A 15,794-nucleotide genomic window follows, 5' to 3' on the forward strand; every position below is an offset into this window, starting at 1 on the left:
AGGCACCAACTGCTTTGGCCCCAGCCCTACCGGCCAGTCGAACCTCGAACCTGCTCCTGCGCCAACCCGGCATCTCTTGTGGCCAGCAACCTCACAAACCCCGGAGGACCTGACTACCTTTTGGCTCTAAGCCCCTGGGACTCCCATGAGTAGAGGTTCTACTCAAAATCTACTTCTAATCCCTGGCATCAGCCTGGAACCGCGAACCCTTCACACTCTGCACCCGCCAAGCCTGGCCTGTGCCGGAGTGAACAAAGACCACGAGGACGACCCCACGTCGACTGTGACCCCGAGTCCGGCACCCAAGGACTTCCTTCGACACTCCTGAAGAAGCCTGCAGCCTCAGAACCAGGTGCCTCCCCAACCGCGATCAACAGAGGGTAAGATTTCCAGACACCAAAAGGCACCCCTGCACCCGGCGCCACTCGTCCCCTGTGCCCAATCCCAGGGTATCTACCTATCCTCCAACTACCCAACTTACCTCTCGAAGTGGTGGTGGCACCTGAAGAATCTTTGTCCCCGAGCTTGCAGTCTTTCTAAACCGGAGCTTTCCCATTGAAATCAATTGAGCACCCTGCACCCAGCCGCCCGAGTGGCCCTGGCAGTGCAACTCTACACCTATCTACTTCCCCACTTGCCCTGAGTAAGTGACCAGGAGCCCAGCTCCCACAGCCGCGTGGCCTGCTAGTTAGCAGCCACCAACCAAGGCCCCCCCTACCTCTCATAGGATAACATTGGGCCTAACTCTCTCTGCACCCGGCTGCCCCTGTGCCGCTGAGGGTGAACCAACTGTACCTACCTGACCCTGGGAGATCCCAGAGTCTATGCCCAGAACCGTAACTCTGCCAGTAGAGTACTTACCTATAAACCGATCACTCAATTTTCTCCATAGGGTAACATTGACTGGTTTTTCCTGAAATTTCTTGTAAGTGTGGACTTTTCAAAACTTAAAATATTCACCAAAAATCAGCAGAGTACCGAAAACGAAAATACTCACCTGCTATTAGGTGAACTCCCAGTGCTGGATCTTGGTGCCCAGCACTGACTCTGAAAAATACTTACAACTGTACTTGCCAGTAACCCAATATTCTCCCATAGGAAATCATTGACTGTTTTTCTGTGAAATTTCTTGTGTGTCAATTTCTGCAATCTTTAAATATTCTTTAAAAATCGTATAACTTCTGAAAACGTAATTACTTACCTGTTTTGGATAAAGGTCCCAGCACTGAGTCTAGGCACCCAGTACTGGATTAGAAAAGTAACGAGAATATACTATACCTGCAACTTGAATTTTCTGCCATAGGGAATCATTGACTGTTTTCTATGAAATATTTTTTAAGTGTCAACTTTTAAAATAGCAAAATATGGTCTAAAAATCATTACAGTAATTAAGTCGACTTGTATCACTTGATTCCAAGTACTCACCCAGGACTGAATCTAGGATCCAGTCCTGGAATTCCAAAAGTAATCCTAAAAGTAATCTGTTGCAAATAACTTGAAACTTCCATTGAACTCAATGCATTATTGTGTTTAAAATTGTGTTGCCTATTGCAACCACTTGTAACTTTTTACAAAAGTCAATTGAATATTGCAAAAGTATTTATATAAAACATCTCATTCTGAGAAAGTATATTTTAATACCTATTGTTGGTTCTAAAATAAAACAAGCATATATATTTTATATATAAACCATTGGCCTAGAGTTCAGTTATTGAGTGTGTGAGACCATTTGCTGACTGAGTGTGTGCAACAAATGCTTTACACTGTCCTCTGATACTGCCTTACTGCTCGACCAAGCTACCACTGTAGAGAGTAAGGTTATATCTAACTTTGGCCTCTGCCAAACCTCCGGGGACTGTGGACTCTGTACACCCTGTACCTATTTGGGAACAATATATACAGAGCCACTTTCTCACACCTACTAACTCCAAATAAAGACAGATATATTATTCTCCGTTGCATTTACAGTACTTACTGGTAACAGCAGTTGCTGTGACAGAAGCCCAGGTGTCTGAAAGGTAGTTATAGTGTGTATGGTAGGAACGTTCTCATCTCTTCCTTCCCATCAAGGCCATACCTGCAATGGAAAGTTGGAATTACACTAGGCAGACATCCCAGCTGACTGTGATGGACATCAGTCTAGCCAAACAATGTTCATTCTAAAGAATGAGGCCAACCTATTTTTTTTAACATTATAATTTAGTTTTCAACACCTTGCTGTAATACAGCATGGTATAAAAGTGATTACAGCAGCATGCCGAAGTATAGTCAATATAAAACTTCTAGCGAACCCAGCCAAAAGTAGTTCCAAGTAGGCATGCAATAGCATTTTAAATTCCCCCCCCCCCCAAAAAAAATTCCCCACCCTGGAAGATGCGGTTTTACATATGCAAATTAAATTACATCAATTGTACATGCAGTCAAGATAGCCGATTATGTCCATATTATAATACATATAAGCAGTACTTGTTGCGCATTGTTAAAATGGATACAGAATACATCGCATTTCACCTTTAAAATTAGTTCCGCTTAAAAAAAGGTCAAGTGCTTTCAATCTAGGTGGACAAGCTCTCAGAGGCGCTGCCTTGGATAGGAAGCTCAACAGGGTTTCCCACATAAGCTCAAAATCTTTGGCTTCATCAGTTCAATACCGGGACAATTTTTCAATGGCCATAAGATGCCAAAGGCGGGTACTGTAAGCTCCGGTGGAGCAGCTCTAAAAAGGAAAATATTTTTTGTGATGGGGTATTCCGGTAAAGTTTTAGGGCATATCAGTAACCGTTTCCCCAAAAAATTTAGTTTTGGCGAGCAGATGTCAAATGTTTCCAAACTCACGTCATCACACCAGACGGACAGAAAGGAAAATGCAACTTACTAGTATGCTTCTGTTCTTGGCATGTAGAGCTGCAGATCCACACACTGCGCATAGATCGCCATCTGGTGTTGGGCCCGGATGTTTGCACTTTGTTGTTGTCTTGGAAAGTCTTTGGAAGTCACAAGATAGGTGGCTCCTCCTTTGGACAACAGTGCGCATGGGCATCGACTCCATCATCAGATTGTTTTTTCGCCAATAAGGGAAATGATGGAGTTTTGTGAGAAACAGAAATAGATGTCCATGTATGTAGTATCTAAATAAGATAATACTAGAACTGATAAAGGTAGCCGGGGAGGTGGGTGGGCGTATGTGGATCTGCAGCTCTACATGCCAAGAACAGATGCATACTGGTAAGCAGCATTTTCCGTTCGAGGCATATGAGCTGCAGATCACACACTGCATAGATTGCATAGCAGTACTCCTCCTTAGCGGCGACCACCAATATCTGTTGCAGTAGTTTGAAATCGCGTTTTGAGTACAGCTTGGCCCACACTAGCTTGTTTTGCCTGCATATCTACACAATAGTGTTTTGTGAATGTGTGCAGTGTAGACCATGTAGCTGCTTTGCAGATGTCATCTAAGGGAATGTTCCCTAAATATGCCATTGAAGCCCCTATCTTGCGAGTAGAGTGGGCTTGAGGGGGGAATAGACAGTGTACGTTTTGCTTTGTGATAGCAAATTTGTATACATTTGACAATCCACCTTGCAATGCCAGATTTTCATATGGGATTGCCTTTATGTGGTGGTGGGAAGGATACAACAAGTTGCTTTGTTTTGCGAAAAAGTTTTGTTCTGTCAATATAGTAGAGTAGTGCTCTTTTTACGTCTAGGGTATGAAGAGCTCTTTCTGCTACTGTTCGTGGTTGCGAGAAGAACACTGGCAACACAACAGATTGGTTTAGATGGAAGGGAGAAATAACTTTAGGAAGGAATTTGGGATTTGTCCTGAGAACCACTTCGTTATGATGGAGTTGTAAAAATAGTTCTTGAATAGTTAGTGCCTGTAGCTCACTGACTAGAAAAGATGTAATGGCTACAAGGAAAGCGGCTTTCCATGTCAGAAATTGTAGCTCGCATTCATGTAGAGGTTTGACTGGATTAATCGTGTGGGGATGTTTAAATTCCACACTGGGGAGGGAGGTACCCTGGGAGGAATTATTCTTTGGAGGCCTTCCATGAATGCTTTAATGGCAGGCACACTGAACAGTGACAGATGTTGTCTATTTTGTAGGTAAGCTGCAATGGCAGCAAGATGTAATCTAATTGATGTGTATGCTAGATTACATCTTTGAAGATGCAGTAGGTAACATATGATGTGCTGAGTGGAGGCATCTAGAGGATTGATGTTATTGTTACAGTATATAGCAAATCTTTTCCACTTGGCTGTATAGCAGGCCCTAGTGGTGGGGCGCCTAGCTTCTTTGATGACGTTCATTCAATCAGGTGGAAGATTGAGATAACCAAACTCTAGGACTTCAGGAGCCAGATTGCCAGGTTGAGCTGTGCTGGATCTGGGTATCTAATCTCTCCATGGTTCTGTATTAAGAGCTGTGGGGAGAGGCATAGTTTTGGGTGCATGACTACGGATAGTTACAACAATGTTGTATACCAGGGTTGTTTGGCCCATGTTGGAGCAACTAGGATCAGTGTTAGCGACTGTTGTTGCAGCTTGCGCACCACTAATGGAATTAGTGGGAGAGGTGGAAAAAGCTTATGCAAATCTGCCTGACCTGTTCATCCATATCGCATTGCCTTTGGACAATGGGTGTGGATATCTGGCGGCGAAGATTGGGCATTTTGTGTTGTAATGTGTGGCGAAGAGATCTATCTCTGGCTGCCCCCACATTTGGAGAACGGTTGAAGAACTTGTGGGTGAAGTTCCCACTCGTGAATCTGCTGTGTCTGCCGACTTAACAGATCTGCCATGTGATTTTGAATTCCTGGGAGATGTTGGGCCAACCGGAATATGTTTTGAGGAATGGCCCATCTCCATATGCTCTGTGCTAGTTGAGAGAGCTGGAGAGAGTGCGTGCCCCCCCCCCCCCCCCCCGGTTTTTGTAAATTGTACATTGCTGTCATATTGTCCGTACGGACAAAGACAGCTTTGTCTGATATCTGCTTCTGGAATGATTTTAATGCCAGAAAGATGGTTAGTAACTCCAAATGATTGATGTGGAGTAGCCTTTGCTGAGGTGTTCATGTGCCCTGTATGGTGTGATGAAGTAGATGAGCTCCCCAGCCGGTGAGCGATGCGTCTGCTGTTAGCACAATCTGTGGAACCGACTCTATGAAAGGTCGCCCTTTGGAAAGGTTTTGGGTGTTCCACCACTGCAGAGATCGAAATGTGCGGTCGTCCACCAACACCAGATCTGTTAGTTGACCTTGGTTCCACGGACGTGCCAGGCATTCTTGTAAGTTGTGCATCTGGAGTCTTGCATGAGGTACTATGAATATGTAAGAGGCCATCATCCCTATGAGTTGCATGAAGATTCGAGCTGGGAGTGAGTGTTGCGGCTGGAATCTGGTTATAAGGGCGTGCATGTTTGCTATCCTGGCTGGACTGGGATAAGCAAGGCTTTGTGTAGTTTATTGTGGCACCCAGATATTGTTGGATGTGGGATGGTTGAAGGTGCGACTTTGCGAGGTTTATGGTAAACCCTAAATCATGAAGTAGTTGGATTGTGGTGTGTGTGTGATTTACACACTGGGTATGTGATTTGGCTTTTATGAGCCAGTCGTCCAAATATGGGAAGACATGAATTTGTTGTCTTCTTAGGTGGGCTGCCACCACTGCCAAACATTTTGTGAAGACTCTGGGTGCTATGGTGACTCCGAATGGGAGAACCTTGAACTGGTAACGCTGTCCGTCCACCACAAACCGAAGATATTTCCTGTGAGCAGGGTGAATGGGAATGTGGAAGTAGGCGTCCTTGAGATCTAATGTTGCAAGGAAGTCGCCTTGTTTGAGTAGCGGGAGGACCTGTTGAAGAGTGACCATGTGGAAATGGTCAGATTGTATGTAGAGGTTGAACGTCCGGGGGTCTAAGATGGGCCTCAGAGTTCCGTCCGTTTGGATTGAGGAATTACAGGGAGTAAACCCCTGTGTTTTGGTGATGAAGGGGAACTGGTTCTATGGCATGTTTTTGTAAGAGGGAAAGTACCTCTTGTTTAAGAAGCGTTAAGTGGTCTGTTGACATTGGACGCTGTTTGGGTGGTATGATTGGGGGAGTGGAAGTGAGTTCTAGGCAGTAACCTGATTGGAACAACATCGCCACAGACAGGTGAGTGAGACAAATCATCCAGACAGGTAGGAACTGTGTCACTCTTCCCCCGACCGGAGTAGAGTGGTCCGAGGGGAATGGAGGGAAGTCATTGTTTAGGGGTGGAGGTGGTACGAGTATTGGTAATTTTGCCTCAACCCTTGTTGTTGCCCCTGTAGCCTCCTCTGTAATAGCCTCCGTTAGATGAAGATTGGGCGGGACTCTTGTATGAAGTGGAGGGGTTATCAGTGGCAAAACCTCTAGAGGCGCCCCTATAAGAGGAGCGACGCAAGGAACTTCTGGGAGCTTGCGATTGCAAAGCTACCATAGATTTGGCAGTGTATCTTTTTTCATCTTTTCTAAAGAGGAATCTATAGTGGGCCCAAACAAGTGTTCCTGGTCAAATGGTCGATTTAAGATGATGGTTTGAACCTCGGGCTTAAAGCCAGAAATGCGTAGCCAGGCATGTCTGCATAAAAGGACACTGGTATTAATAACCCAGGATGCTGTATCTGCAGCATCCAGAGCACAACGAATTGAGGTGTTAGTTATGAGCTTGACTTCCTGGATGAGATCATTAGCTCGTGTTTTGTATTGGTCTGGAAGGTGTTGTAGTAGTGTCTCTAGCTCTTCATAGTGTGCCCAGTCATATCTTGAGGGCATAGCCTGTGTGTTGGCAATCCTCCATATGATAGCGGCTTGGGACGCCGTTCTTTTACCAGACGCGTCCAGTAGTTTTGATTCTTTGTCAGGAGGTGGGGCATCTCCTGTGGTTTGTGAATTAGCCCTTTTCCTGGTGGAGACCACTAAGGAATCTAAGGGTACTTGCCCTTTAATATAAACAGGGTCAGCTGGAGCGGCTTTTCACTTTTTTTTTTCCTACCCTGGGGTTAATGACTCTGGCCCTTACAGGGTCTTTAAGCACTTCAGGAGCATGTTTGATTACCCCTTTCAACATTGGGAGAATGGCAGTGGACCTTTGGGATGGTGCAAAAGTGTCCATGAGGAAATCTTCCTCTACAGGGTCTGTGTGTAAGGTCACCCCGTGATATTCTGCTGCCCTTTGTATAAGCTGAGCGAACCCTATAGTATCCTCAGGAGGGGATGGCCTAGATGGGTAGATGTCGTCCTGTGGTGAGTCTGGGACATCTGGTGTGTCATAATCCTCCCATGGGTCTTTTGGGGTACCAGGCGGACTGGGTTCCCCTAAAGGTTGATCATCCCCTAGGTCCTCAGAGGTGTCATCATCCGGACGTGGAGGAGATGGTGAGGGGTGTGAATATGGGATAGGAGAGTGGTGTGGAGGGGGAGGGGGAGAAGGGATCCTTAAGGAGAAGTTGCAATATCTCTCTTTTTCAAAGGAAGTGGAGCTGGTACAGGGTTGTCCATTTTCCGTTTCTTTGAAGGGCTAAGTATGAGTTACCCTGTTTTAGGGTCTTTTTGAAGTGTCTTTTGGGTTGGATCCGGTCGAAAAAGCTGCTCCTCTGATGTGTGTTCCCTCAGTGCCGATCTTTACGGGTCCGATTGTTTGTGTGTCAGAGGTTTTGGAGTGGTTTTGTGCTCTTTAGACCTGGAATCTGGAGTTTTCTTCAATTCCAGTATGGGCTTCGGTACCGGTTATTTCGGTTCCGATGGGGTTTTCGGATACATAGGCTGAGCGCCAGTGGTGATGGGAAATCTGAAGTTTAGTGGATTCCAAGGATTTTCTGGGCTTCGAAGGCTGAGCGGCAGAAGCTTTCGGAACTGGGTGTTTGCTCGGTTACGACTATTTTTTACAGAGCCAGGGCGTCCGTGCCGGTGGATTTCGGCGTCGATGTGGAACAAGGCGTTGGTGCGGAGGAAGGTAGTGGTTTGGTTTTTGGTGCCGGGGATGGAGTTTCGGCACCGATCCCGTGTGGCCTGAAGGCTTTTGGGTCTGCTTCTTTGCCGAGCCCGAAGGCGGGGCGTGAGAAGTTCTGTCCCGGTGTGCACCTAGGCCCGAAGGTGAAAGTGTGACCAAAGCCTTTTTAGGAATGGGGGGTGGGGAGGGGTCGACGTCAGTACTTACGACCCGCTGCCCCAGAGTGATGTCTTCAACGTCGGAGTCGTCGGCTTCGGAGCTGATGGTGCTGTGTTGGATCTGCTCCTGCACATCAATGCCTTCCTGAAGAAGTTGTCGGGAACGGATGTCGATGATCGAGCCATGGTTCTTCGAGCTAGACGATACCGAATCGTTTACTTGGAGCGGAAAGAGGCACAAGCCAGAGGTTACACACCTCATGAAGATCGGCGTATGGAAACTTGGATCCACATTTAGGACACTTTTTGAAGGGAGTCCTTTCCATAAGCCAAAGGCCCGATGGCGCAGGTAGGCCCGAAGGCCTGCGTCGACAACCGGAATCGAAGATTCGAAGTTGAGAGATGCGCATCGAATGGGAACGCGATCAATACAATCCTGAAGTAAGGGTGAAAGATTTTGTGTCGAAAAGATGATTAGTAACGACACCGAACTGGAGTGTGATGAACATATCCGAGCCCGATGGCAGAAAAAAAACAATCTGACGATAAGAGTCGATGCCCATGCGCACTATTGTCCAAAGGAGGAGCCACTTATCTCGTGCCTTCCAAAGACTTTCCAAGACAACAACATAGTGCAAACATCCGAGCCCAACACCAGATGGCGATCTATGCCCAGTGTGTGATCTGCAGCTCATATGCCTCAAATAGTAAATTTTATGTAATTTCGTCAGATATAAATATCAGTCGCACAAGAGATTAGAATGCCTTCATTTGCCTAGATTACGGTGTGAGGTCTTATGCAAGTCATGCCATAGGTGGTTCCACTGCCGCTCTGAAGGATTTGCCCAGGAGTTTGGGACATTTCCCTTCATTAGGGTGTTCCATTACAGCCTCCTTGATGGCTGAGCGTGAAACCCAATGACTTAACTGAACACAACAAAGTATTTCTTGTTTATCTAATTCAATTCAATTTCTATTTTCGATCGCACTGATCATAAAAGACAGTCATGGTATTTACATGGTCATCGTGAAAAACTAGAAGATAAAAACATGGTTTGAAAATGATAAACAATGATACAGCAACAACTCATGACCTTAGACGGTATCATACGAGATATTTACAGTGCATGATCGAAAAGTCAGTAAAAGCCAGCCATTTAAAATTGCTAAAAACAGTTAGAACCCATAGACTGAGTGATGCAACTAAGACACCCAGTTACCTAGCTTTCATTTCATCACAATAGTAGCCAAATACTAAGGTTAATCTAGACATGGGTAGATCTGTACACAGGATAAAGAAAAGAACCCGTAATAGACATTAAGCTGCCGGGACAGTGGCAGGTACTTCATACTATGTATTGCTATTAGACGTTGTCGCCCGCTGCTTTAAGAAATTCTCCACAGCCAGCTCAAAAATGTTGCAATAGCTATCACAATAGACTCTTTAGTATTAGTCTTTAATATTCGTAGTGCTATGGCGCATGACCTGGTATCCATATTGATACAGATTGGTTTTAACCATTTGTCCCGAGGAGCCTAATAAGCAGGACATGCAAATAAGATGTGTGTTACGGTCTCATCCTGCACGGTACAAAATAAGCATTTGCCATCAGAGATTTGGAGCCACTTTTGGGTGAAGGATTTGACCGGAAGTGTGTCTACCCGAAATTGATAGAATAATCACTTTTCACTGGGCTTGGTTATAATATCCTAGAAGTTTTCATACATAGGGTGTTCTTAATAGTACGTATGCGGTTTGCTTTGACCTCAGACCAATAAGCCTCCTTGAAATCTTTGAGGGAAACAGATTACCGGCTGGATCTTCCCACAGGTGGCTCATGCCCATGTTCACCAATGTGCACTTCACCTTTTGCAGCCAGGTAATCTTTCAAGATGTATAAGCAGCTCTAACATCCTTCAACACATTGGCGTAGTGTGATAACTCCGGGGTGGACCATAATCTACACCAAAATGCAATTGGTCTAAATCTTGCTGCCTCATCCAGTGTACTAAATCCCATGTCAGAATATAGGTGCTTGAGTGGAGTGTTTTGCGAGAGATCAGTGAGGCCTCACACAAATGTATTCTGTGCTGTAACTAACTGTGACAAATTATCAAAGCCCCAGAGTTCTTCTCCGTAGAGGGTAGAGGCCCTAATTTTGGTGTTCTAGATCTTTAGTACTGGGCCTATCTGCTTAGTTTGCGAGAGCCTGTGTTCTTTTAATAGTGCTCCTACCAATTGACAGTGTTTGAGGGCCATAAGGTCAATCTGGGGCTTCCAGTTTAGCTTTCAGCCTAGTGTAATCCAAAGGTAAAAGACGACGTCCGTTTGTTCTAGTTGCTTCCAATCATAAAGACCCTACCCTTAACAGCATTGTGTTCGTGGAGGACCCTGAATTTTGTTTTATTCACATTTATCACTAATTCATAGTCTTTACAGAAATCCTCAAAACGCCTCAACGCTCTGTGCAACCCTGCTTTTGTTTACGAGACGATGTGTCATAGGCGAACACAAGTATCGGTACCTTTGTACCTGCAAGGGAAGGAGCATATGTAGGGTGTAGAAAAGTAATGGACGACCCAGTTTACAAATAACGAAAATAGGGTTAGGGCCATAACACACCCTTGATGAACCCCTTTAGATACTGGGAACCGATTGGTGGTATTGCCCTGTGCACCCCAACAAACTTGTGCATAGTTGGCCTCGTACAGTCTCACAACAACGGATAATAGTTCTAGAGGCATCCCTAAATCTTTCAAAACTACCCATAACTTATTGCGCGGAACCATATCAAATGCAGACTGGAGGTCAACGAAAGAGGCGTAAATGGTGCCTCCTGCAATTGTTACGACACGCCTGTATATTAAGATAAAATGGAAAACATGGTCAATAGTACGAACATGTACACAAAATCCTGCTTGTAGGGGGGATAATATGTCACTTGCTAAAATCCAAGACCGGATTCTGCTCAGCACTAACCATGCCATAATCTTTTGAATTGAGTTGATTAGACTAATTGGCCTGTAGTTGCTCGGGCAGGATCGGTCCCCCTTTTGTAGATAAGATTTCAGCGCCATGCCAAGATTCGGGTATAGGGGCTCCACTGGCTATTGCGTTTGTTAGCAGCTGAATATACTTTAACCAATTATCTCTGTCATGTAGGAACAGTTCTGCCGGTATGCAGTCTGGGCCTGGGGCTGTTCCTTTTGGTACTGCATTCAGAGCAGATTCGACCCCCCCCCCCCCCCCCCCCCTCTATCAAAAAACAAAACGCATCAGACTTGGGTATTTGGAACTGGTCGTCTATGCCACCCTTAGCTTCAACTGCAAATTGCGCCTCAAAGAATGAAACCCACTGGTCTGGCGCTGCGTGATTTTGGAGAGTTTGTCCTTGGCCACCCCTGCCCCATTTGACTGTTTGCCAAAATGTCTGCATATTTTTTTCCTTACTGGCCTGAAGGAGCTCTTGCCATCTTTGCTCATCCCATTCCTTCTTCGCTGTAAGTAGGATGGCTTTGTACGACTTTCATGCATTTTTAATATTACACATTACTTTAGATTTAATTGCTAAGGACAGCTGCTCATAGGCTTCTCTGTATGCCTTGTTGTACCAATGTTCATGCTTAGGGATAGCCCTGCTACTTGGTTTATACGGTTTGACAAAGAAGGACTTTATTTTGCCAAACAAGTAATCATGAGCTTGAGTGATAATGACATTAATTTTGCCCTGTGTGGTGGCATTTTGACGGACTGCTGGAATGCATGCCACGGCTGCCCTCATTTGTACAAGTGAGCTGTCATTATCTATAATCCAGTCCCATTTGACCCGTCTCATGTCATTACAAATAAGGGAGTCAGCTGTCACCCTCTTGATTGTCTGGTGGCTGGGCCATTACGAAGCCTGGTGCCAGCATCTTTAACAGGAGCGGGTTGTGATCACTTTAATTTCTCGCGCATACCTCCATGTCAGTAAGAAACGACCAGTGCTCAAGGTTAATAAGAATGTGGTCGATAAGACTACTTTTCTGGCCGTTGCAATGTGTGTGGGAGCCTAATCTATCTGAAGGATACTCCTGTTCACTGCCCTGATACCCCTCTCCAAACAGTGCTTTTAGTTGGAGGGCCGCCTCTATCCATTTCCTAATTGGTGGCAGCTCTAATGAAGTGATGCTCCATTGAGCATCTTCTTCACTAAGATTGCTGTCCTCTTGGTCAAGGGGCTCGAATGTAGAATTAAAATAACCTACAATCACCAGATTACATGTGTCTCTGTTGTGATCTAAGAAGCTATCAAGTAGGGAGATTGTGGTAGATGATCTACCGCCCACAAGACCTCTCGCGTACACATTGATCAACATTAAATGAGGAAGGTATTTTGATAGTAAAACGATTGCCATGATATCAGGACTATCGATCTGTACTTCCTCTATCTTGTAACAGGAACGCTGCCTAACCCAAATGGTGAGCCCTCCTGAGGGTCTACCTTTCGGTCCACCAATTGCAGGTTTAAAGAAGTTTAAATAACCTGAGCGGTAGATTGGATTGAGTGACCATGTTTCCTGGAAGGCACATATGTCCTGTGCTTCTATGAATGCTGACCAGACCATGGATGATATTTTAGTTTGCAGTCCCGCTATGTTCCAGGAGGCATATGCCAACTGGTTGGAGTCCTGACGTTTAGAAGGACTACGAGGGTCAAACTGGGTACATTCTTTCGAGGCATATGCCGACTGGACGGGATCTTGATATTTAGAGGAACAGTGTAGACCAGCCTGAATACATTCTTTTGGCCCAGTAGGCTTATCGGCTATTACCAGACCGCCTATACTACTATGGGGGGGAAGCCATGAGGCGGCTTCTGGCTACACCACCTGGATGAGCAGCTTCCTTCAGTCGGGGTGAGGGAGGGATGTTCCATAAACTTCAATCTATAATATGTAAAGTAGATCCCTCACTACATGTTGAAACAGAATTGCTGTAATTTTGGTTGTTTTGTAAAGCTGGGGGGTTGTATTTCATCCCGATTTTGGATGTATTCAGGTGTGATGTCCGAATGACAAACGCCACTAAATTATCCACCAAATCCGCACTAGCTAATGTAAGACAAACGTAATCAGGGTTAGAGCCTATAGATATATACCTTTTAGCAGAGAGTATTTCATCCCCGATTACGGATCTACACTTTCTCACATGTCTGAGCCATTGGGTGCTTTTATTGATCAAAGATTGTTCGAATTCTATTATTAAACTAGGAGGTTGTTTGGGAACATTAGTCAAATAAAATTGGTGTTTTGGAGTGCAAGTCATTGGCTTCTCATAGCTGCGGGATTCCTCTTTTGCCGGGGATCCCAAACAGTGATAAGTTTTAAAAGACGTGTAGTGATCGTTTTGGGGTCTCATGCTCTGTCGTCCTAGACCACACTGCCTTTCTTGAGTGTAATGAGTTGAAGTCAGTGTATTAACCGGGCCTTTATGTGGCGTAGATTGCTTTTTACTAAGTGTGTGGTGGTCTGCCAAATTGGTGTTTAAATCTCTATTTATTCTGTCTGTACTAGCAATGGTTGCTTCTCTAGTCTTGGGTTGCTGTGGCAAGGAAGGTCTATCAGCGGCACAAGGTGTGTTTTGAATTAATTATTTCAGTGATTCAGTGAACGTGTTAATCATACCCTTAAGTGAGCTGACTTCCTCAGCGAGTTTTCTTGTTTGCGCCTTTAGGTCCACTATCGGACTAGTGAGCTGATCCGAGCACAAGTTCTTGCACAAATAAGGGAGGGGGGGGGGGCTAGAACGTGTGGAGTATCTCCTATCCCATCAGTTGACTGAGGGTTCAAAACATTCTCATGCAGATTCAATAAAGGGGAAAATCTGTAGGTGCACTCTAGTGCAGATTTGAGTTGGCTTATATTATCTAGATTGGGAGGTGGAGAATGAATTCTCACTGTAGGAGATGTGTCCACTTGTGTAGTCAATAGAGGCACCTTTGTTAATGATTAGTGAAACGCTTCTGGGATGGATAATGCTCCACAAGGGGAAGTGGAGCGGGAAATGAGTTGCACATCAGTAGGGCCACGGTCAGAAACCAAGGGGGCTGCTGAAATCTCCTCACAGTCACCGATTAGGTTGTCAATGCGGCCCATAACACAATTGCTGCTTTTATGCATTAGCTGTTTGGTCGTCTTTTTTTGGCTTTCTTACCCTTTCCCCGCTGTTCCTCCCCCGAGAACTTCCACAGTTTTCCTTTTTCCCCATACCGCCCTGATACAATAAAAAGGCAGACTCCTTGTGCTAAACCCAAAGCTGTAGGTTCATAAATTAAAAACCACAGGCAATGGTGGGGGAGCGCATAAGCAACAAAGCTATATGGGATAATTGAGATGTCACGACATCCCCTCAGGTAGAACAATGAAGGGCAGAAAATACTACTAGGGACACACTGAGGGGCAGGATTGCAGTATCAACAAATACAAAGCAATGAAGTTCTATGATTAGAGTGCCACTGTCCAAACTGACAAGGCGACAAATTACCTATATGGCACTAGCGAGCTACTCAGGAAACTTCCATAAGAGGCCAGGCAGTCACTATAGATGGAGTTATGGTAAAACTGGATAGGTTTGGGTGCTATTGGCCGGAGCAAGGAGAACAGTACCTTTCAAATGCGGAAGCTTAGTCCCAAGTAAACTTGATGTCAGGGGGGTGGCCCTGCCCTGCCTCTTCCTGGCGAAGACGGGCCGGCCCGGGCGAGGAAGGTCCCACCCGCGCGTGTCCCGCGCCGCGGGAGCTCTAGGCCACTTTTAAGCACCTCCTGGTGCCTCCGGAGTGCTTCCGATGTGCGTGGGCGGCTCCTGCCACGTTTGAATACGGGGAATGGAGTTCCCTGGCGCTGAAGTGCTAAAACGATGCTGGCAAATATAACGGGCGAATGTAAATTCTTTTTTGTATTCAAACAAAGACTTAATGCTGCAGCTCTTTTAATATAGGTCACTTATTCGCAAACAGTCATTTAAACAGCAAGTATCAAAGGGTCCTGGATAGAATGCTGGTGTAAAGGACAGATTAAAGTGAATTGGGGGGGGGGGGGGGATGGGGGGGGGGAATTAATAAGGTGGATCTTGTAATCAGTATAATGCCAAATTTGAAGGGTTGCGGTGGTATGAATGCTTAGCTACTCGTTTAGGTTTCTGTTTTTTTGGAGATTGCAAATTAAGTCCTAAAGGGAGGGGCCTGCCACCACCCTACCCATATGCAACCATAATTTTTTGCAATTTACGAGCGTTCCATCCTGCTAATATCCACAGTTGAGAAGCTACATAGTAAGTGTGAATATCAGTAAGGGTCATCCTCCCTCCCTCCTTTGGTGGCCTGCACAGTACTTGTAGGAAGCTGGGTTTCTGTTGCAGTAAAACACACAGGGCACGACAAATCTAAAAAAATCTTACTTGACCTGCAGGTCGAGTGAGTAGACTTTTCTACTCAACCCAACATCAATGCACTCGACCCACAAATTGATCGCATATGAATTTTTTTCTAAACATTTGCAGTGCCAACAACCCAAGAAAACGTTGGTTGCACCAAGGATATTGTGCTGCATAAATACTTATAAGGTCCCAAAGGCGAGACTATGCTTGTTTAGGGGGGCAGGTTACAGTATATTTGTTGGC

General features: G+C 45.4%; 1 protein-coding gene across 12 annotated transcripts in view; it reads right to left on the minus strand.

The window, feature by feature from the left end:
- AMMECR1L (AMMECR1 like) overlaps positions 1 to 15,794 on the minus strand; it is a 1,417,960-nt gene that overhangs the window by 1,330,386 nt on the left and 71,780 nt on the right. For 10 of the 12 annotated variants that reach the window (XM_085634451.1, XM_085634444.1, XM_085634449.1 and 7 more), the window contains one exon: positions 1,976 to 2,077. The gene's annotated coding sequence lies outside the window, so the exon portion shown is untranslated. Of the gene's footprint in view, positions 1 to 1,975; positions 2,078 to 14,782; positions 15,036 to 15,794 lie in introns of all 12 variants that reach the window. The other 2 variants (XR_014970645.1, XM_085634445.1) reach the window with 1 other exon arrangement.

Source organism: Triturus cristatus, chromosome 11 (genome assembly GCF_964204655.1).
Source record: "Triturus cristatus chromosome 11, aTriCri1.1, whole genome shotgun sequence".
Lineage (NCBI taxonomy): Eukaryota > Metazoa > Chordata > Amphibia > Caudata > Salamandridae > Triturus > Triturus cristatus.